The sequence below is a fragment of the Fukomys damarensis genome, unplaced genomic scaffold (genome assembly GCF_012274545.1).
Source record: "Fukomys damarensis isolate Sample0158 unplaced genomic scaffold, DMR_v1.0_HiC HiC_scaffold_4, whole genome shotgun sequence".
Lineage (NCBI taxonomy): Eukaryota > Metazoa > Chordata > Mammalia > Rodentia > Bathyergidae > Fukomys > Fukomys damarensis.
The window spans coordinates 58,858,732-58,880,102 of NW_022900916.1; the positions used below are offsets into that span (position 1 = coordinate 58,858,732).

Here is a 21,371-nt window from a genome sequence, read left to right on the forward strand (position 1 = left end):
AGCCTTGTTGGCAACATTTTAGAGATTCAAGATTTGAATCTCCTTGCCTCTTACTTCACTGTCCAGTAGTTGACTGAATAGGTAAACTTTATTTTTAAATTTGCAAGTGTAACATCTATTTAGCAAATGTTTTATAATAACTCAGACTACCAAAGACACTAAAATGGTTCTTCTCCCCTGAGACATTCACAGTATAACCAACTTTTTCCCCTCTGAGCTCTTGTCCTGAGTGAAACAGAAGAAAGAAGCCAACAGGACAGCAGTGGGGAATGAGTTGGTATGGCTTATTAGAAAGGACTAAAGGAAAGCTCTTGTTAGGAGAGCGTGTTTCAAAGGAGGACAGCACAGAAGTGCCTAAGTCTAGGGGCTTATACACACCCTTTAACGCACGGAAAGGGAAGGCAGACGTGAAAATAAAAGAATGCAGCTGCTGCTGAACAGCTTCTTGTCAGCAGGTTTTATTAGTCTTTTGTACTTTGTACTCCAATTAGGCTGTTGTCTCTTGCACTCTAATTTCCTTAGGCTTATCTCTGTTTCCTCAGGCCCTCACATTTTGTGCCTTTATTTTCTGGTCTCAATTTCCCCCTCAGCAGTGGTGACCTAACTGTCATTAGGAGTATGGGGCTTCAGTCACTCTAGTTGCTTCTTGCTGCGAAGGGCAGCAGTCACAGCCCACCACTGTGGTGAGATCGCTTTAAGGGCCCTGATTAGGCATCAGGAAGAGTCTATCAGTGTGTCTGTCCGCACCACCAGCTGTAGCTTGAAAGCTGCGAAATGAGAAGAAACACAATGACCACAAGGTTTAGTATACTCTGTCCTAAAAACAGGGCTGTAGGAAGGATTAGCAATGGCCCTACTAGGGGATGTAACCAGGATGCCCAATTCCAAATCCCTGACGAGAATCCTCGTGATTCAGATAATTCCTGGTGGAGGGACTGGAGATTTAGCTCAGTGGCACTATGCCTGCCTTGCAACCACAAGGTCCTGAGTTCAATCCCCGGTACAAAGAGAAAGAAAATTCTTGGTGGATCTTAAAAGCATAGTTGGCTGGTTTTTGTGCTGCGTGTCTCACGATTTCAGACTGGTTGGCATGAAAGCACCATTCTTCTTTTAGCAATAGACGTAGCCTCCCCTTTATTGGCAATCAGGAGGTGATCTATAAGTTGGATTTTCTGTTTCTTTTAAGATCTTTTGTACCTGATATGAATTACCTATCTAAAGAAAACACACTTTATGTATGGTAAGTTCTTCTTAGCTATAAGAAGATTGAAGGCTCTGTTTTGGAAGGACATTTTTAGCTAAGAAATTCAAAGACTTTTGTTGAGCTTGTATAACTCATTGTGGCTTTATAGCTTCATTGAACCTTAACAATGGTAAGTCATAGGTGTAGCTAGAGACTCTCGTTAGGACTCAGTGTAGTAAGTGGAGACCTTTTGTATATTTGCTTGTATTACTGTTAAGTTTTATATATCTTGTTGGTTATACATTTTTGTTGGTGGTTAAGACTGAGTTAAAATGAGATCTGTGTTAATCAAAATTTATGTATAGATGTCATATATAAATATAAATATAAATATAAATGTCATATATATAAATGCATATCAATGACATTTTTCCTCTTTGGTGATCCTCCTTTTAGCACAATATACTAATTGGTCAAGTCCTATCTTCTGGGAACTAACAATATTTCTGCACAGTAAATTGGGTAACTCATTAGATTTGTAGGTTCTTGTACATAGTTCTTCTCCTGCCTGACGTATTCATTGACCTTAGAGGTCCATGGCAAAATATTGGCTGTCTTCCTAGTCCACTTGTCTTTTTTAAGCTTTGGCCTCTCAGCCTCAGTTGTTAAACACTTAGGAGATCAGTTAGATGAACGTTGAAGTTGGAGCAGTAAATTTAACAACTACAATTTTATCTGGATATTGAGCACTTCGAAATATAAATTATGACTGGAGAACTTCTATTTTTCCCAACCATGGTTGCTTTAGAAGTCAGATTTTTATAAAATATTAACAGGACAGTTATCAGACTTTACAGGAAAAATTTGAAATCAATAACAAACATAATATTTTAGCATAACAATTATGCTGGGATTAAGTTGGAATCATTTGGAGTTTTCTTTTATTCTCTAAAAGTATATTTAAATTCTCATTTTGGTATAAAATAACTTACCACAGGAAAGAACGGTAGATTGTTACATGGAATATTTGTTCACTTTCTCTCCTTATTATAAACCAAGTTTGAATCCTTGTTTTTTTTTTAGTTAATTTTTTTGGTACATTTTAGGTATGCGATATAATGACCTTCATCATTGGAAATTTGTACCTTTACATAATATATTTTGGTTCTTATTTTTCCCCCATTTCTTTCCCTCCCTCCCTCCCCATTTAAAAAGACTTTGTTTCCATGTTTGCATCTTCTTGTATTAATTCCATTCCCTTTTTTCTTTTCCCTGACCCCTCCAACTTCCCCTTTCCCTTTGGACATTTTCTTCCTATTTGACATTATCTGTGGTACCTTTTGGTACATATTTGCACCTCAAATTTCTCATACCAGAGAAACTATTTGAGATTTACATGTCTGACCTATTTATTTTACTTCAGAGTATGGCTTCAATGTGCATCCGTTTAGCTATAAATGTCTCTAATTTCTCATTCTCTATGGCTGAATAGTACTCCATTTTATTGAAAACCCACGTTTTCTTTATCCAATGGGCAATCAGGCTGTTTTCAAGTTTTAGCTATTACAAACTGTGCCGCTATGAACAGGGTGCACATATATTTCTGTGGAATGATTCTTTTATTTTTTGGGGGAAGATACCCAGTAGAGAAATAGCTGAGTCAAATGGAGCCTCTAATCCTAATTCTTTGAGGTATCTCCATACTAATTTCCACAGTGTTTGCACCAGTCTGCACTCCCACCAACAGTGAAGCAAGGTTCTTTTCTCCCTATAGTCCTGCCAGCAGTTATTATAGGTTAATTTCATGATAGCAGCCATTCTTTCTGGGGTGAGATAGAATCTAAACATTGCTGTCATTTGCATCTCTCAAATGACCAGTGAAGTTGAACATTATATTACATGTTTCTTTGCTATTTCTACTTCTTCATCTAAGAAATGTCTGTTCATTTGTTCATTTCAGATGCCCATTTTTGAATTGAGTCTTTATATTTGGGGGGGTCTGATTTTTTTGAGTTCTTTATATATTTTAGATAGTACACCTTTGTCTGAGGAACAGCTCATAAAACTTTTTCCCCGCATTGTAGGTTCTCTCTTAGCTCTGTTGGTGTTTTTTCTTGCTGTGCAGAAGTGGAATCTCTTCAGCCATGGTCTGAGATGAAGGTGATGCCATTACTGAAGCAAATTGTAGCAGGTAATCCTGGGTCTCCTCCCAGAGTGACAGTCATAAATACTGCACAACAATACAGGGAGAATAGTGCTGCTCAAAGTTATATCCCTGTAAATTACAGAATTAAAAAATGATTTATTTCTTTGGTCCACTTACCTAATTTCCCCATTATCTCTTCCATGGAATCCTATACCTTAGACTCCCCACTGTTGTAAAAGAAGGCATTGCTATATGTCTCTTCTCAACCACACCAAGCCATCATCCTCCATTGCTCCCAGGGACTCAAGAGGAATTTGTTTCTCTGCTGTCAATTTCCCATCTGGCTCAGCATAGGGTCACTTTGCCATGATACAAATGAAGATATAAGCGATTTTGACTTTCCAGGAACTAATCTGACTATTCTACTTATGGATGACCACATAAAAAGCTAGCTTTAGTGTATTAACCATAGACTATTATAAACTATAAACTTAAGGGCAAGGAGTTTATTACAATGTATCTTTTTTAAAACAAAAGGGCTTATAGTGTTCACAAACTGTGAAAACAGTGTAGGAACTGTACAATGTCAGCTATGTTTATATTTCTATTGTACCATATCAAAATGTATAAACATTATCAAAAAGCTAATGTGCAGGGATATTGCTTTATTTGTCTGTAAAACTGGAGCTCAGTAGCATAACTGCTTCTTGTAGTTTTGGAATATTTTATCCTGTGTATTTGTTTGAATTCCTCCTCTGTTTAAGATCTATACATGGCATTGAAGTGTTTATATAATAATTCTATCCTTTTGCCTGCAGGTCAGTTGTAATAAATCTAGGATGTGCTGGTCAAAAAAAAAAAAAAAAAAAGAGAGAGAGATCGCACTTGTTGATTGTGCTATGTGCAACTCAGGTTTTTGTTCATGAAATCCTTTTGTATGCCAATGTCTTCAAGAGTTATATCTAACCTCTCTTCCAGCCAGTTTAATGTTTTAGTTATAATATTTAGATCTTTAATCCATTTTTATTTTAGTTTAGTGCATGGTGAGAGATATAGGTCTGGTTTTAATGTTTAGTAAGTTGAAACTCAATTTTTCCAGCACCCTTTATTAAAGGGGCTATCTTTCCTCCAGTGAGGGTTTTTGGCTCCTTTGTCAGATGAGCTGGCTGAGTGTGTTTGGAGTTGTTTCTGCATCTTCTAATCTGTTCTAGTGCTCCTCAGGTCTTTTCTTGGGCAGTACCATGCTGTTTTTATCATAGTAACTTTGTAGTATAGTTTCGGGTTGGGGCTTGTGATACCCCCTATCTTGTCTTTGTTGTCTGGAGTTGCTTTTGCTATTCTAGGTCTTTCCTTCTCCCAAATGAATTTTTGGATTGTTTTCTCAAGGTCTGTGAAGTATGTGGTGGGAACTTCAACTGGGATTGCCTTGAATCTATATAGCAGTTTTGGTAGTATGGCCATTTTCATTATGTTGATTCTTTCTACCCAGGAGCAAGAGATGTTTTTGCATTTTCTAATATCCTTTTCAATCTCTTTTTTCAGAGCTCTACAGTTTTCAGAGTAGAGATCATTGATTTCTTTCATTAGCTTAATTCCTAGGTATTTCATTTTTTTGGATGCTATTGTGAAGGGAGTTGTTTCTCTCGTTCCTCTTTCAGTGAGTCTTTGGACAGGAAATGTATTGGTTTTTCTGTGTTGACCTTGTATCCAGCTACTCTACTGAATTCAGTTATTAAGTCTAGAAGGCTTTTGGTGGAATTCTTGGGATGTTCTATATAGAGTATCATGTCATCTACAAATAATGACAATGTAGATTCTTCATTTCCTATGTTTATTCCTTTTATTTCTTTCTGCCTACTCCAATTTCCTCTAGTGTTTTTTTTTTTTAAATCACGAATGTGTGTTGGATATTTTGAATCCTTTTCTACATCTTTTGAGATGATTATATGGTTTTTATCCTTGGCTCTATTAATATGCATATTATATTCATTGATTTGTATATGTTGAACCATCCCTGCCTCCCTGAGATGAATCTCACTTGGTCAGAGTTAATGATCTTCTTGATGATCTTCTGCATTCTGCTTGCCAGTATGTTATTGAGGATTTTGACATCTAGTTCATCGGTGAGATTGGCTTATAATTCTTTTTCAGTTGGGTCTTTCTCTGCTTGGACTAAGGTTATGCTCGCTTCCAAGAATTAATTTGGGTATATTGCTTCCTTTTCAATTTCATTGAAGAGTTTAAAGAATAGTGGCAATAGTTCTTCTCTAAGTGTCTTGTAGAATTCAGCAGTGAAGCCATCAGAACATGGACTTTTATTAGTTGGTAAGTTTTTACTTACATTTTCAATTTCATGGATTGATATTGGGTTGTTTAGAATTTTTAGGTCTTCTTCACTCAACTTTGGTAATTCATATGTATCGAGGAATCTGTCCATTTCTTCTGTGTTTTCCATCTTCCTGGAATATAGGTTCTCAAAGTACGTATTGATGATCTTCTGGATTTCTGCTGGGTCCATTGTAATTTCACCCTTTTTGTTCCAAATTGCATGGATTTGGGCCTTTTCTTTCCATTTTTTATAAGGTTGGCTAACAGTTTGTCAATTTTGTTTATTCTTTTGAAGAACCAATGCTTTGCTTCCTTGATCTTTTGCATCATTCTCTTAGTCTCCATTTCATTGATTTCTGCTCTGATCTTTATAATTTCCTCCCTTGTATGAGCTTTGGGTTTGTCCTGCTCTTCTTTTTCTAGATGCTTGCAGTTCAGCATCAGTTTGTTTATTTACTTTTATTTTTTGGTACCAGGGAATCAAATTCAGGACCTTGTGTTTGTGAGGCAGGTGGCAGCACCACTGAGCTAAGTCCCCGGCCCCAGGTTGTTTATTTGAGCTCACACTGTTTTCCTAATATGAGTATTCACTGCTATGAATTTCCCTCATAAGTGTTCTTTCATTGTGTCCCAGATTTTGATATGTTGTATTGGCACTGGCATTTAATTGTAGAAACTGTCTGATTTTTTCTTTAATTTCCTCTGTGACCCATTGGTTATTCAGAAATGTGTTGTTCAATTTCCATACATTAATGAGATTTTTACAGTTTCTTTTGCTACTGATCTCCAATTTCATCACACTATAGTCTGATAATATACAGGAGATAACTTCAGTGCCTTTGCACTTACTTAAATATGTTCTGTGAGCTAGCATGTGGTCTATTTTGGAGAATAACCCATGTGTAGCTGAAACAAATGTGTATTCTGATTTTTGGGGTTGAACACTCTGTAAGCATCTGTAAAGTCCATTTGTTTGAGAGTATGATTGGTTTCTAGCATTCTGTGGTTTATTTTTTGTCTAGTTGATCTATTTATTTGTGACAGTGGGGTAATTGAGGTCCCCCACTACTATTGTATTAGTGCTTATTTGATTTTTAACGTCCATTAGTATTTGTTTTATATATTTGGGTGCACTAGTGTTTGGTGCATATACATTTATGATTTTTAAATTAATTTTATTGGTATATTTAAGGTATACAACATAATGACATTTATCATTGGAAATTTGAACCTATGCATAATCCTTCTTGGTCCTTATTTTTTCCCCCTTATCCTACCCTCCCTTCAACCTCTCCATCTCTCCCTGTCTACAAAGACTTTGTTCCATTTTTTTATTTTCTCATATTAATTTCATTCTTTTCTTTCCTTTCTCCTATCCTTCTTATTTCCCCTCCCTATTTGCCCCTTTTCTTCCTATTTCACATTATCCAATATACCTTTGAGTCCTTATTTACACTTTCAGTTCTCACACCAGGGAAAGGATTCAGTATTTACACATGTTCACATGTGTGTCCTATTTATTTCACTTAAAAGTATCACCTCAATGTGAATCTATTTAGGAATAAATGTCTGTAATTTCTCCATTTTTATGGCTGAGAAGTACTCCATTTTATTTTTTAAAAATACACATTTTTTTTATCCAGTACCCAGTTGATGGGCAGCTGGGCTGCTTCTAAGTTTTAGCTATTACAAATTGTGCTGCTATGAACATGGGTGCACATATATCACTATGGTGTGTGTCCTTTCTCTCTCTTAATTAGTGTTGGTTTGAAATTTATTTAACCTACAAAAAAGGATAGCTACTCCTGCTTTGATGGGGGGGGGTTCCTATCACATGGAGTATTGTTTTCCACCCTTTAACCTTCAATCTATGAGTTTCTGTTTAAATTAATTATATTTCTTATATGCAGCATATTTTTGGATCTTGCTTCTTGACACATTCTGCCAGTCTATGTCTTTTGATTGATGAGTTGAGACTATTAACACTGATGGTTATAACTGATGTTTATCAACTTATCCTTGTTGTGACCTTTACTTTTTGTTGGATTCTCCCCCTTTGCACTTAATTTCTTGTCTTACCTGATGGATTCATTCTGCTGGGCTTCCTGGTGTTGTCTCCCTTGCTGTACTTTCCTAGGATATTGTTTAAAAATATTTGGAGTGCTACTTTGGTATTCATGAAGTTCCTTAGGTGCTCTTTGTCATGAAAGTATCTTATTTCTCCATCAATTTTGAAAGATAGTTTTGCAGGGTACATCAATTTGGTTTGGAGGGTGTTTTCTTTTAGGGCTTGTTTTCTTTCAGGCTTTTCTTGCCTTGAGGGTTTGTTTTGAGAAGTCTGCTGTTATTCTGATGGGCTTTCCTTTGTATGTGATTTGTTTCTTTTCTTCAAATGCTTATAGAATTTTGTTCTTCTGTTGGATTTCTAGAATCTTAACTATTATATACCTAGGTGTAGATTTTTTTTTAAATGGCTAGTTGAAGTCCTATAGGCCTCACTTATCTGTATATCAAGTTCCTTTCCCCTGCTTGGGCAATTTTCTGCCATTACTTTTGTGAAAAAAATTTTTTAATGTTGTTTGCACTCTCTCCTATTTCCTCGTTGATTCTGATCAGTCTTATGTTATTTATTCTTCTTTGCATCATCTAGCACTGCTGGATTGATTTCTCATGGTCCCTAACTATTTTTAAGAAAATTTTCTTTTCCTGGTCTCTATTTGTAATCCTATCGTCCATATCTGATATTCTTTCCTCACATTGGCTCATTCTGCTGAGTAAACTTTCAATGGGGTTTTTAATCTCCTGGAAATCTGTTTGTATCTGTTTTATGGATTCCATTTGTTTCCTGTGTTGGGATTCCATCATGTTCCTCAGCTCCTCAATTTTTTTGTCTGTGTCCACTCTAGATTTTTTAATCATGTCTTGTGCTATGGGCACAATTTCTGATGTTATCTGAGAAATTATTTCTGATTTTATTTCTTCCAGATCTTATTTCATTGCCAGTTCAGAGAGACCAGGTGGTTGAGTATGAGATTGTTCCATCTCCTTGCCCTTTGGGGTTTCCCTAGGTGATCTGGAAGTCTGGTTTTTAGTCTTATTTATGTGTCTTCCTATTTCAATACATGCTACCTGCTATGGCTTTGTTGAGGTGACTTTTTGCTAACCCAGTGGTCTTTAATTCTCAGCAAGCCAGCGAGAGGCCTTTTCTCTGCTGCCCACCACTGCACCAATTCCTTGGTTCAGAATGCTGCCCTTCTGGATTTTTGCACTGCCCAGTTTTCCAAGCAGGATTCTGGCTGGGGCCTGTGCACACTTGGGATATCTGGGCATGCCTCTGGCTGGGGTCTGCACATACTTACCAATGGTATCTGGGTGGGCCTCTGGCTTTTTCTTGCCTGCCTGCATAACTGTTTGCCAGACTGACCTTTGGCTGGGTCCTTTGGACCCAAGCTGCTGGTGTCTGGATAGGGCCCTGGCTGTGGTCTGTGCAGACTGGTGCTGCTCTAGTCCATGTTGGCTTCTCACTGGGATTAACACACACTGACCTACAGAATCTGAGCAGGCCTCTGTCTGTTGCTTGTGCACCTGTGCAGCTCCTTTCCAGGTAGGCCTTTGGCTTGGGCCTGTTGGCCCAAGCTGCTGGGGTCTGGAAGGGGCCCTGGCTGGGACCTGCATGTATCCACTCCACTCTGATTTACATAGGCTTCTCACTCGGACCTGAGTGCACCCAAGGATTGAATCTGGGTGGGCCTCTGGCTTCTGCCAGATGTGCCTCTGAATCCTTGTATTTTTACTCTTTTAATTTATATTTGGAGAAAATCAACATTTTAAAATCTTTTATTTTAAATTAGCCCCAAGTTTATAAAATAAAACCTAAAGGTGATGTTTTGGGGACACTGAGCTACCCATTATACATGATCATTTAAATGCACTGTGTATCTTTAAGATCTCCTTTGTATACTTTTGGAAAGAGAAAGAAAAATATATATATAAAAGAGGAATCCTGTGTAGGTCCCTGAGATCAGGCTGTATGAACTGCCTGTCATATTTTGGGGTCAAACTGCATGTACAACCCATCCCATCCAAGGTTAGGTTGCAGCCTATTTTGCTGCTTTTAATGACTAGTCTAGGCATCTCTGCCATTCCTACAGAAATCTGTTGTTTATATCCAATACAAGTGTCCTTGTTTCTGGCACATAGCTAGTCTAATTTTCATCAACAGATCAGGAAGGCAAAAAAAAAAAAATGGAGCAGTGCACAATAGCTGAATTTTTTACTCAAAAATTTACCCTGAATATCTTTATATCTATGGACCTGTGACATATGAAAGAAATTCACAGAGGGTTTAAAAAGCTTGGAGATATCACTTAGCAACTATAAACTACATATTGTTGTGACCCAATTGCATAACAATTTTAAAAAGTTTTACCACCACAATGTTAGCCTTAAAATCATCAGTGCAATAAGATGTTTTTCAGTTTTGCATCTTTAACGGTCTATAAACTTGGGAAATATAAATACATTTAAAATACAGTTAGGTTAGTAATAATTAGCATCATAGCTGTATGGAAATCTCTGTATATATTTACTTAGTTTTACACTTAATGTAGAATTTAGATTTAACAGTTTTACAGGGTGTAAATGTGATATAAGGGGAATAAACACAACTCCCAAACCTGTTAGATATCCAAAACATGAGTTCATCGTCTCTAAAATTGAAGAATGAACTCTAAGATCAGCAGAGGTGAACAGTAGGAAAAATTTATTGAGAGAAAGATAGCTTTTGTCTAAAAGACACAGAAGGGGAGCTGGAAAATGAGTTTCCCACCCATCCTGCTTTTCAAAGGCATTTTATATGGTAAAGCCATGAGGTTAGGTGGATGCAAAGTGGGACAAAACTATAAGACCCAATGGAAAATTACAAGGTAGGCATGAGGTGGGATAAAACTTTGATCAACCAATAAGATTACAATTATAGTCACCCAGGTAATATTTATTAAATTGGGAGCAAATGGAAAAACAAGTCATGTATAAGGAATATCTGGATAGGAAATTGGCTAGGGTGATTGATATCTATGCAAAATGTCAGTCATTGTTTTTCATCTCTAGGGGAAGTAGTACCTCTTTTCTTTTGCTAACCAATGAATGTGCTCCAATTGTTTTTGTTTGTTTGTTTGTTAAATAACAAAACAGTTATTTTTAAATCAGAGTGCATTCTTCGGTGTATTGGCCAAGTTGAACTATAATAACCTGTTAAGTGTTAGGTTTTTAACTATAAATAGTCTAATCAAAACTTTTCCTAGTGGTGACCAGTTAGCATTGTTTTATTTTGTATTTGTTTTGAATCATAACAGAGATCTCTTTTAATAAATTAACATCAGTATGATTCAGAAAAGGAAAGAAAGGGGGGAAAACCTTTATGCTGTGAAAGCTAGGACCATCTAAAGAAGTTAGGCTGATGGTTTATCTTAATTTTGAAATAGCCAACACACAGTGCAGATCACTAGGGCCCTAGAGTTACTACGGCAAACCACTACTCTTTGTCTGTGGCTCACCTCTATCAAAGTTACTGTGGTAAGCTGTATTAGAGCTACTATGGTAAACTGTTTTTGATAGAGGACAAGGCCCTCAGGGAAATAACAGGAAAGCTTTTTCCTAGTCTCAGCATTTTCACTTTATAAGAGAGATTGGGAGGAAAGTGCACCCCTTTCATACTCTATTGCTGTCTCTTTCTAACTTCTCTTTGTTCGTACACCCTGGGAAGGTGTACCCAGGGCCTGATCCTCATGGTGGATAGATGGGTTTGGATTCAGTAAATCTTGAGCACCCTCAGGAGTAACAGAAAGCTATCCCTTAGCCCCATCTCCAGGAGAGAGGCTGGTGGTACCAAGTGGCTTTTGTCCAGAGAGTAGCAGTCTCTCCTAGAGTCTGAAGAAAGTAGTTGTGTGAGTTCCAACATTAGCTCTCCTACCCCTGAGCCCTGGAGGAGATGCTGGAGTAGGGCGAAGCTTGGCTTCCAGGTTGTTGGAATGTTAGAAATGGCCTGAGAGACTCTCCCTTAATTTTAACCTTGGTCCTAACAAACCTTCATCGGGGAATCCAGGGTATTGGCTCTATGAAAGTTAGGGTGGGGGCCTGGACAACTGGGACGTAAGGAACTGAGTAAGCCCAGAATGTGCTGCGCTACAATTCTAACCTGTTCCCAGGCCAGTGAATCTATGAAGACGTATCTGAAGGAGAAGAGAGAAAAGCCCAAGCCTGTGGCTCAACTCTTAATGGAAGCTTATGAGAGGGTTGTGAGGATGAGGAGACACTGGAAAACACTAAGAGGTTTAACCTCTCACTCCATGGAGTACAGGTTGGACATGATAAGCAAGTGGAAGTCATCTGCTGGACACCTAGGTGGGCTGTCAGAACCCAGCTTCTACCAAATGATCTTTCACTACCCACCTGTGAGTAGCCCAAGCCAGGTCTTGCAGTTGTCACCTGGGTTTTCACTAGTTCTACACATCCAGAGATCTTTTTCCAGAAAGGAGCTCATCCTTCTGTCTGGCCAACATTTACACTGTCCCTAGGGATTGGCTGACAATTAACTTGAAGGTTGCTGGGGAACCTGTTTTCTGCTTTGAAAGTGGCAGCTGCTCTAGTATCTTTTATTTGGCTGACAGAGAGCCCACTGAGTTTTAGAATATAAAAAAGACACAAAAAGAGTGTGCATGTGGTCCACCCATTCCGTCACACTTACCTCTCTGTAGAGAAGTTGAGCCCCACGTCGGATGTCAAAGATGGAACCAGTTCTCTCCCTGTAGGCTTTTGTTTTGAAGGCAATAGAAGAATGAAGCCAACAGGACAGCAGTGGGGAACAACTGAGAAGCTTTATTAAAAAGAACAAAAACAAAGCTGTTGCTAGTCAAGAGCAGGTTCCAAGGGAGGACTCCACGGAACGTTTAAATCTAGGGGCTTATATGCACATGAAAGTGGCAGATGGATATGTGAAAATGAAAGAATGCAGTTGCCACTGAAGAACATCTTGTTGTCAGTAGGTTTTATTAGTCTTTTGTCCTTTGAGCTCCAATTAGCCCTTTGTCCCTTGCATTCCAATTTCCTGATACTTGTCTCTGTTAACCCAGGCCCTTGCACTTTGTCCCTTTATTTTCTGATCTCAATAGTGTACTGGAAAATGATGTGTCAATAATTCCTTTACACTGTGAGCTGAGATGTAGTCTAGAACTATATCATCAGGTGAAGTGCACAAAGAACTAGAGTGAGTGAGAAGAGGACACAGAGGCTTTGCAGAGTCCTGGCCAACTGGGTCAAGTGGTATGGAGACAGTGACATGGGCAGAGGATGCAAAACAGCACAGCATATGTATCCTGGAAATGCAGATGATTCTGTATGGCTCGGGCAGAAAAAAAGGCAGATAAGATATCCAGTAAAGGGCAGCTTTTGCAGAAAGCAGTAGAGACGGAAAAGTTCAAGTTTTAGTTAGATGATGAGAAACTGGTTATCTAAAAAAGATGGTTTGGAGAAGGAAGGAGAGAGAAAACATGCTAGAAATGTAAATGGTGCCACATGCAATGACTTACACCTGTAACACTAGCTACTTACAAGGCTGAGGCAGAAGCATCAGAAGTTAGAAGTCAGCCTGGGCAATTTAGTAAGGTACTGTCTAGAATAAAAAAGAGAGGGACATGTAACTCATTGGCATAGTGCTTGCCTAGCATGCATGAGGCCCCTGGTTCTATCCTCAGTGCCATTCTTTTAAAAAGGTAGATTGATGCTATAATACATGATTACTGCAAAAATGCAAAATCTTCTGTACCACAGGTTTATGATTAAGACCAATATTTCCAAAGGTTCATGTGCATACAGTTTCAGCTCAGGTCTTGTGAAAAAATGTTCTAGTTCAGCAGATCTTGATTGGGTCTGAGAGTCTGCATTTCCAACAAGCTTTATAGCTCCTTCACCAGAGAACTCCTATAACTAAATACATTATAAATTACTTGAAATCTGTTAACTGAATTTTAGAGAATCCTGAATCTCCTATAGAAATTAACATAGGACTTTGTAACAACAAGTGCTTGTATCTGTCTACTGAACAACCCATATATACCCTGAGTTCAAAAGAATTTCATGACTACATGGTAATTGATTGTATACATAATATTTTTTCCTCATGAGCATGTAAATTTTGCATTTGAAAATACTGGGTTTCTTTCACTTCCAGTGGGAATTTTGCACACAGTTTATAAATCTTGCTGTTAAGACATTTTCCTTCATTATCCTAAATTTATCTTAATTTCAATCCAATTAAAAACTGTTTACTAGCATTTCCCCTCATATAATTGAGCACAGTATAGTTGATTTTTAACTGTAAACATACATCTGTGAATAATTCCTAAATACCACAGTATAGAGATCCTGCAGCATAATGGAAGTAATTTATTTCTAAATTGCTCCCATTTCTCTTATGACTTGCTTGCAAAGCTTTATTAAAATCAAGTCCAGCAGGTAGGGCAAGAGGCCGACCTTGTTTCCTAAATGTTATGTATGCTGCCTGGGCAAAAGACTCCTGAGGATCTGTGTATCTCATAAATTCATCTATCTCCAAAGCAAAGAGTAGTGGCAATATAACACAATGCTTAAAATCATGGAATCCAAGGTATAGCAGAGATTCACAATCTGTTTCTACCACTCTCTAGTTGTATGACCTTGTACAAGTTATTTAACCCCTCTCTGTTGAAGATGTCTATCTACAAAGTTGAATGATAATAGTAGCTAATTCAGAGAACTACTGTAAGAATTAAATTAGTAATATACATAAAGAACATGATTTACCTAATGTCACTGATCAGCATTATTATTATTAGTTGTTGTTGTTGTGTTTGTTTTTATTTTAAGTACTGGAGATTTTAAACCCAGGGCCTTATAGATGCTGGGCAAATACTTTACCACTGAGCTACATCTCTTTTAGAATTTTATTTTGAGACAGGGTCTTGCTAAGTTGCTCAGGCTGGCTTTGAACTTGGAATCCTCCTACATTAGCCTTCTAAATAGCTGGGATTGCAGGAATGTGCAACCATTCCTGGCTAGTAGTTATTATTAATATAGTCAGCATGATTATAATTTGTAATTCTCCCAAAAGCCTAGAGCAGTTTTCAGGCAAAAAAAAATGTAAAGTAAAAGTAAAAGAAGTAAAAATTAAACACCAATTTCTATGAAATGATTACAGTCATCATAATATGGCCTGATTATTGTATTCCTCTTCATGGTCAAATGTCACTGATCAGCATCAGCCAGTCAAACCCATTTTTCAGCAAATAACCTAATGATTCCTAATGTACTAGTTGTGTTGCTCTGTGTCTCCACAGGCCCCTGGGCTTTCTATCAGACAATTTGCACAATGGGTCAATCGGGTCTGACTCATCAAAATGGTATTGATATCTATGATATATGAGGCAGTGAGTCAGAAAGATGCAAGGATTAATATAATTCAGTAACTATTTCATGCTTTTCTGTGTGCCAGGTACCAAGCTAGAGGATGAATATATAGAAGAAAGAAGTACATACAGTTTCTGCTCTCAGGAAGCTTTTAGTCTAAGGGGCAACCAATCATAATACAGTCTAATTGCTGTAGTAGGGAAGGAAAAATACCACAGGAAAGCAAGATAGGGAGAAAGGAGGATGGTGTTTAGGTGAGAATGGGACTAAGCTCAAACAAAGCCCAGGTGAGAATCAGCCGGGTAAAGAAACAGGGAGATTACTAGGAACAGAGTAGACAAAGCCCAGCCATAAGCAAAGGCTCAGCAGACTTCCTTTGAGAAAGTGATAAGAATTGAATATACCTGGAATGTGCATGCAGGAGGGAGGTGAAAAGAGGTCAGCAGACAGAGACTCCTAAGGCCTGAAAGGAAATTTAGATTTTATTGTAGGAGCGATGAGAAGACACTAAAGTGTTAAGCAGTGGGATGAGGTCATTAGATATACTGATATTATAGAAAAATCATTCATGCTGCAGAGAAAAGAATCAATAGACAAGAAGAAGTGCCAGACTTGAGTCAGGATAAAAAACTACATTGTTGTGATGGTGAAGGCAGGACTTGGAAGCATCCTGGATTCAGGGAGAGCAGCGAAAATAAAAAGTGAGCAATTTTGAAGGATATTAAGTCAGGTGCAGTGGTGCACATCTATGATCCTAGTTACTTGGGAGCAGACCCAGCAGGATCTCAAGTTTGAGGCCAACTTGGGCAATTTACTAAGACCTTATCTCCCAATAAAATAAAAATTTTAAAAAGAATGGGGGATGTAGCTTGGTAGTAAAGCAGTTGCCTAGCCTATGTGAGGCCCTGGGTTCAATCCTCAGCACCACAAAATAGAAAAAACTTGGGGGGGTGCCAATAAATGTTAGTCATTGACAAGTTATTAGAAACTAATCATTTTCTCCACCCCTTTAAAATCTCTTTCTTAAAAAAAAAAAAAAAAAAAGAGCCAGGAGTATAGTTCTATGTTATAGCATGTACTTAGCTTGTTCAGGGACCTGAGTTCAACAATCAGCACAAGAAAAGACAAAATTTAATATCATTTTCAAGGCTTTGCATACCAAATTTCACTGAGGAATAAGCTTTGGTGTAAGAAAGAAGCATTGCTCTCAGTCTACATTCTGAACACCGGTCCTTGCTACTCCAGCCCTCACAACCATGCCCTGAGATTAGAACTTTCGGCAGCATAGTGAGGGCTCAGAGAGAAGTCATCCTGCCTTTTAAATTGCAGCCCAGCACATGTGGGCTACATCTTTAACCACAAAATATGTTTTCATTAGGTCCTTTCCTCAATCACAAAAACTCCGATATATTAAGGAATAAAGATGCCTATAAATCAAACACAATAAAATATTAAATTATGCATCTTATTCTAAGTAGGGTACATGTATTTTATCATCAAAAAAGTGTGGGGCCAGGCATCCTGGGAATTCTGATTTCTCAGGCAGTCTGGGACTTGGAGAACAAAGCTGCATTAGTTTTCAATTTATAGAACATACTGTTGGTGATTACATTAACTTAATCTGATATTATTTCCCATATTTAAAGACAGAATAAGAACCTTGTGTTTAGATTGTTTTTGGCTTTAGAAATAGAAATGGGAATGTACACGTGTTTGTGTATGTGTGCGCACATAGAACAAAATAAGGACTCACTTGGCTTTCCATGTAATAGACCAAGTTATTAGTACAGCTGCACATTCTGTGTCTCGAGGGATTAGAAGCTCAGCCTGAAATCTCATTTAATTACAGAGCATTGACTACCATGGACCTCTTGCATCTGGACTCAGGAATAATGGAGAACATTTTCTCTGAATGGTTTGTAGTGTTCAGGATGGAAACACGTGTAGTTCAATTTCTAACATTTGATTAAGAACAAAAAGCAAAAGTTCATAGATGGTTAGCTCAGACTATTAAATAATTTCACTAAAGTTCCCTGCCCTTCTTCTTCTATGGATGCTTAGAAAACTCAATACTTTCCCTTTCTGGGTATGAGGCAAAAGGGCACAAAATTACTTACCTCATTTATAAGCGATGGTAGCAATAATATCTACCTCGCTCATTAGCATGGGGGTGAAACCAGGTAATGAATTGAAACAACAACTTGAATCAAAAGATATGCTAGTGAAACAATACTGCTATCATTACCTTTTGGGGGAAAAAAAGCCTTTTGAGCACCTCCTAGCTACCACACTCTGATCTACACAATAGAAATGGTGAAGAAAACACATGATTTCTGCTCTACTGCAATTTTCACCATAGTTGTGAGGGGGACGGATGAATAAATCAGATGTTGCAGAGAGTGGTGAGAACTAGGAGCTCAGGGAAGTGAGTGACAGTGGCTGAAGGCTTCCTTTGGAGAAGTCCCTAAAGAAAGGTAATATGAGATGTGCATGAAAATATGGTAAACGTTTTTTAAAAATTTTATTATAGTAAAAGACACATCAGTCCTCCTCAAAATATTCTCCCTCACTTCTAGTATTCTTTACCGATTATTCTCACCACTCTCTGAAGCAGTTCTACAAGTGGTTTTTGGTGCGTGGATGTCCTGCATTCATTCAAAATGTTTAATTGCTGTCAAGTAAAAACATTTCATTGCATCTTCACCTACCATATTGACTAGATCTGGTACCATCTAACTTCTGGCTCTTCCTGAAAGTCAAAATGACCACGAAAGGTAAGAATTTTGAGTCTATTCATGACACTGAAGCAGACAGCACTATGCTAATAAAGATACTCACAAAAGAGGATTTCCAGAAATTAAATGGGAATTAGTTAGCTGAGCTGAGAAGCGTGATGGCTGCACTGGGAAGCATAAAGACAGAAGAACAAGCAACCAAATAGAGCAAGCAGAAAACTGCATAGAGTGCAAGGAGGAATAAAATTGCAAAGGAATTTCAGGCTTTGGGCTGAATTGTCACACAGAGACTTTATAGAAGAAAGAAGAGAAAGTCAACTGAGCTTTGGAATATCATAATATCTAGGGGAAAGTAGAACAGGAAAAGTCAGCAAAAGAGCAATCAATAAGAGATAGGAGGAAAGCTAGGAAAATGTATTCTTACAGCCGGGAGAAGGAATGTTAAGAAACACTTAAGAAAAACAAAAGATGTGTCAGTGATTCGAGGGCAGTTGAAATGAAGAAGGAGAGAAGTACCCAGAAGAGCTCGCTGCACCTAGCATTGTGGAAATCATGGATGCCCTTCGTAAGGGGATTTAAACCCTGAATGTAGTGAGCTGGGGAAAGAGTTGAACCTGATGACTGGACAGAGCAATTTTATACAGCTCTTCTGTAAAGTTTTACTGTGAAAGATCAAAGAGATGAGACATGGATCTAAAAATATTCCTTTCAGTAACTAGTACTCGTTACTAGCTACCAATTTTTGTCCACTCCCAGTGATCCAGGTGAAATGTACATTAACTCTGGGACATTATAATATGTAAATCCTATCTGACAGATAATGTAATTTCCTGATTACATTTGAGTCAAGTGAGACAAAGAGAGGTTAGGTAACTTACACAAGACCTGGCACCTAGTCAGTATAGGAATTACACCTGGAACTCAGATGCTTCCAGGTTCAAAGACACTGATTTTCCCATGATTTTCCACTGATTTTTCCCATAGCTATGTGCCACATTCACAACCACTTTTAACAGACAAGTGTATATTAATAATCTTCAGACTGGATATTGGCTCATTGCATCCTTTATATCAAACCCATCTGATCCACGCTCACAGCTAATGGCCTCATATGACAGGCATGTTGGAGCTGGGGCAGACTCAAGGACAGTGTGAACACAACACATCATGACCCCCTTCTTTCTTGCTCTCTGTGTTATGATTCTCTGCACCAGCTTCGTGTTTGGTCTGCTTTCCCCTGTGCCTTCTGGTGTACACATGATACATTCTCCATTGTTTATTTACATCCAGAAATGTTAGACAACTCTCTCACACCTGATATTTAGCCATTCTGCCTGAGCCAGTTGTTGCCAAATTCACCCCTTATCAGTCAACAGGGAATTGTTCAACATGAATTGGCTAATACCCAAACTAATGAATAAGATGCCAGCATAGGAAGCCCTAAAGCCTTCTCTGTCTCCATGAAAATAACAATCCAGTAACAAATCATGTGTAGATTCCCTTTAGGAAAATCCAGGAACTATTTAAAATGCTCCTGCACTCTACATAAGTACAAAACCAACTACATCAAAGCCAGTAGGGAAATTTGAAATACCCTCTTGCCTTAATCCCTACCCCTCATAGCACAATGAAATCAAGACAAAGACCTCAGCATACAGATTATCCTCAGGGAAAGAAAGAGATGTACTATGTGTTCAGTGTCCCAACCCTTCCAGGGGTTATCCAGAGAACTGGCTTCTGTCTAGCTGATGAGACATGGTGTACTCTGGTTGCTAAGGAACAGTTAGAACCAGAATGGCAGTTTGGGCTAGCAGTCACCATAGTCACACCTTCCATACTAGCTCATCACAGTGAATGAATGAAAGTCCTTCCAGCTCCCAATTTCTCTTTGGGAAGGGCAAGACATAGACCACATATGCAATGACTTATCTGGAAGCTGCCTGAGCAGTATAGTTTCAAGCACAGAGCACTGATAGGACACAGCATATTCAAAACGCCTATGAACCACTCCAAATAAATAAAGTGTAGGCTTGCACAAAGCTTTGAGAGATCTCCACAAATTCTCACTGGACTGCGGAGTGAACGTCTTCTCCAGTACAAGGCTAGTCCAAAAGATCTATGAGGTCGCTATCAGGTCCAAGGCAGGAACACCAACACGGAATATCAAGGAAAATGAAGAGTTTGACGAGGACGTCCTCAACAAGGGACAATACACATCTCCAAAAGTGACCCTAATGAAACAGATACATGAATTGCCTGACAGAAAATTCAAGAAGCTCACAAAAATATCAGCTGAGGTAAGAGAACAATGCATGAACAAAGTAAGAATTTCAGGTGAGATTTAAAAATGCCAAACAGAAATCATGCATCTGAAGAGGATACAATAATTAAATTGAAAAATCTAAAAAATCAAAACTGTTTAAAAAGTGACTAGATCAAACAGGGGGATCAGGGAACTGAAGGGCAGATGATTAGGAATTATATTGCCCCAAAAGAATAAAAAAGAGAGAAGGTAGTCTCGGGGTTTATAAGACATTATCAAATATTAACAATATATTAATTATTATGAGAAACTAAAAATGAAAAGAAAAAAACGACCATCAAGTAGATTTTTTTCAGTAGAAATTATATAAATAGGAAAGGAATGACATGTTATATTCAAGATGCTAGAGAGAGAGAAAAACAAAACCTGCCAACCAAGAATATTATACCCAGCAAGACTGTCCTTCAGAAACAAATGTGAGATGAAGATATTTCCAAACCAAAAACAAGAGAAGGATTTCTTAAAGTTGGGAAGGAAAGACTAAACAGAATGTAATAGGTTAAGAAAGTCTAAAACTCATTGATAAAGGCAAATAGTCAGATAAATAAAGATAATGTAATGGTGATCACTCTGAATTTTGATATAAAAGTTAAAAGGCAAAAATGTGCAAGTGGAGTACATCCTAGAGATCTACTGTACTACATGGTGCCAACAGTTACAACACAGTATTATTGCTTAAAATTTTAAGAAGGCAGATCTCATATTAAGTGTTCTCACCAAAATGAAATTTTCAAACTACATTTCTATTAAAATATTAAAAATAAAAATGTCCCCAGTTGATTTGTATATAATACAGTTTGAGCAAGGCTGCGCTGAAATATTTTAGTATGTGTCTTCTATGGTGGTTGTGTTAGCCCTGGTATTGTGTAATTTAGGTGTTTATAGTGAGGCAGGTGGAGAAGCACCACATTCTTTGTACCTGTTTCCTCTCTCTTCATCTTCTCTTAAATTCTCTGAGTAATTTGATTTTGGTTATAGTCTCTGTGTATTTTCCTCAGATTTGATAGAAAGATGACATACTTGGTAACTTCCTGTATATTTGCAAATGATTTCTTTTACCAATACTGGGAATTGAATACAAAGACTTCTCACTGAGTTACATCCCCAGCCCTTTTCTGTTCTTTATTTTGAGAGAGGGTCATACGTTACTAAGTTGCCCAGTCAGAGATCAAACTTCAGATCTTCCTGCCTCAGCCTTTTGAAGTGGCAGGATAA

General features: G+C 37.9%; 1 long non-coding RNA gene across 1 annotated transcript; it reads right to left on the reverse strand.

Annotated features, from left to right (window-relative positions):
* Window positions 1–456: 456 nt before the first annotated feature.
* On the reverse strand, window positions 457–19,575 carry LOC104847848. The gene is made up of 3 exons (XR_776251.1): window positions 19,480–19,575; window positions 12,403–12,531; window positions 457–767 (listed from the first exon to the last, which is right to left on the reverse strand). It is a non-coding gene; the product is annotated as an uncharacterized LOC104847848 (long non-coding RNA).
* Between the last annotated feature and the right edge of the window lie 1,796 nt (window positions 19,576–21,371).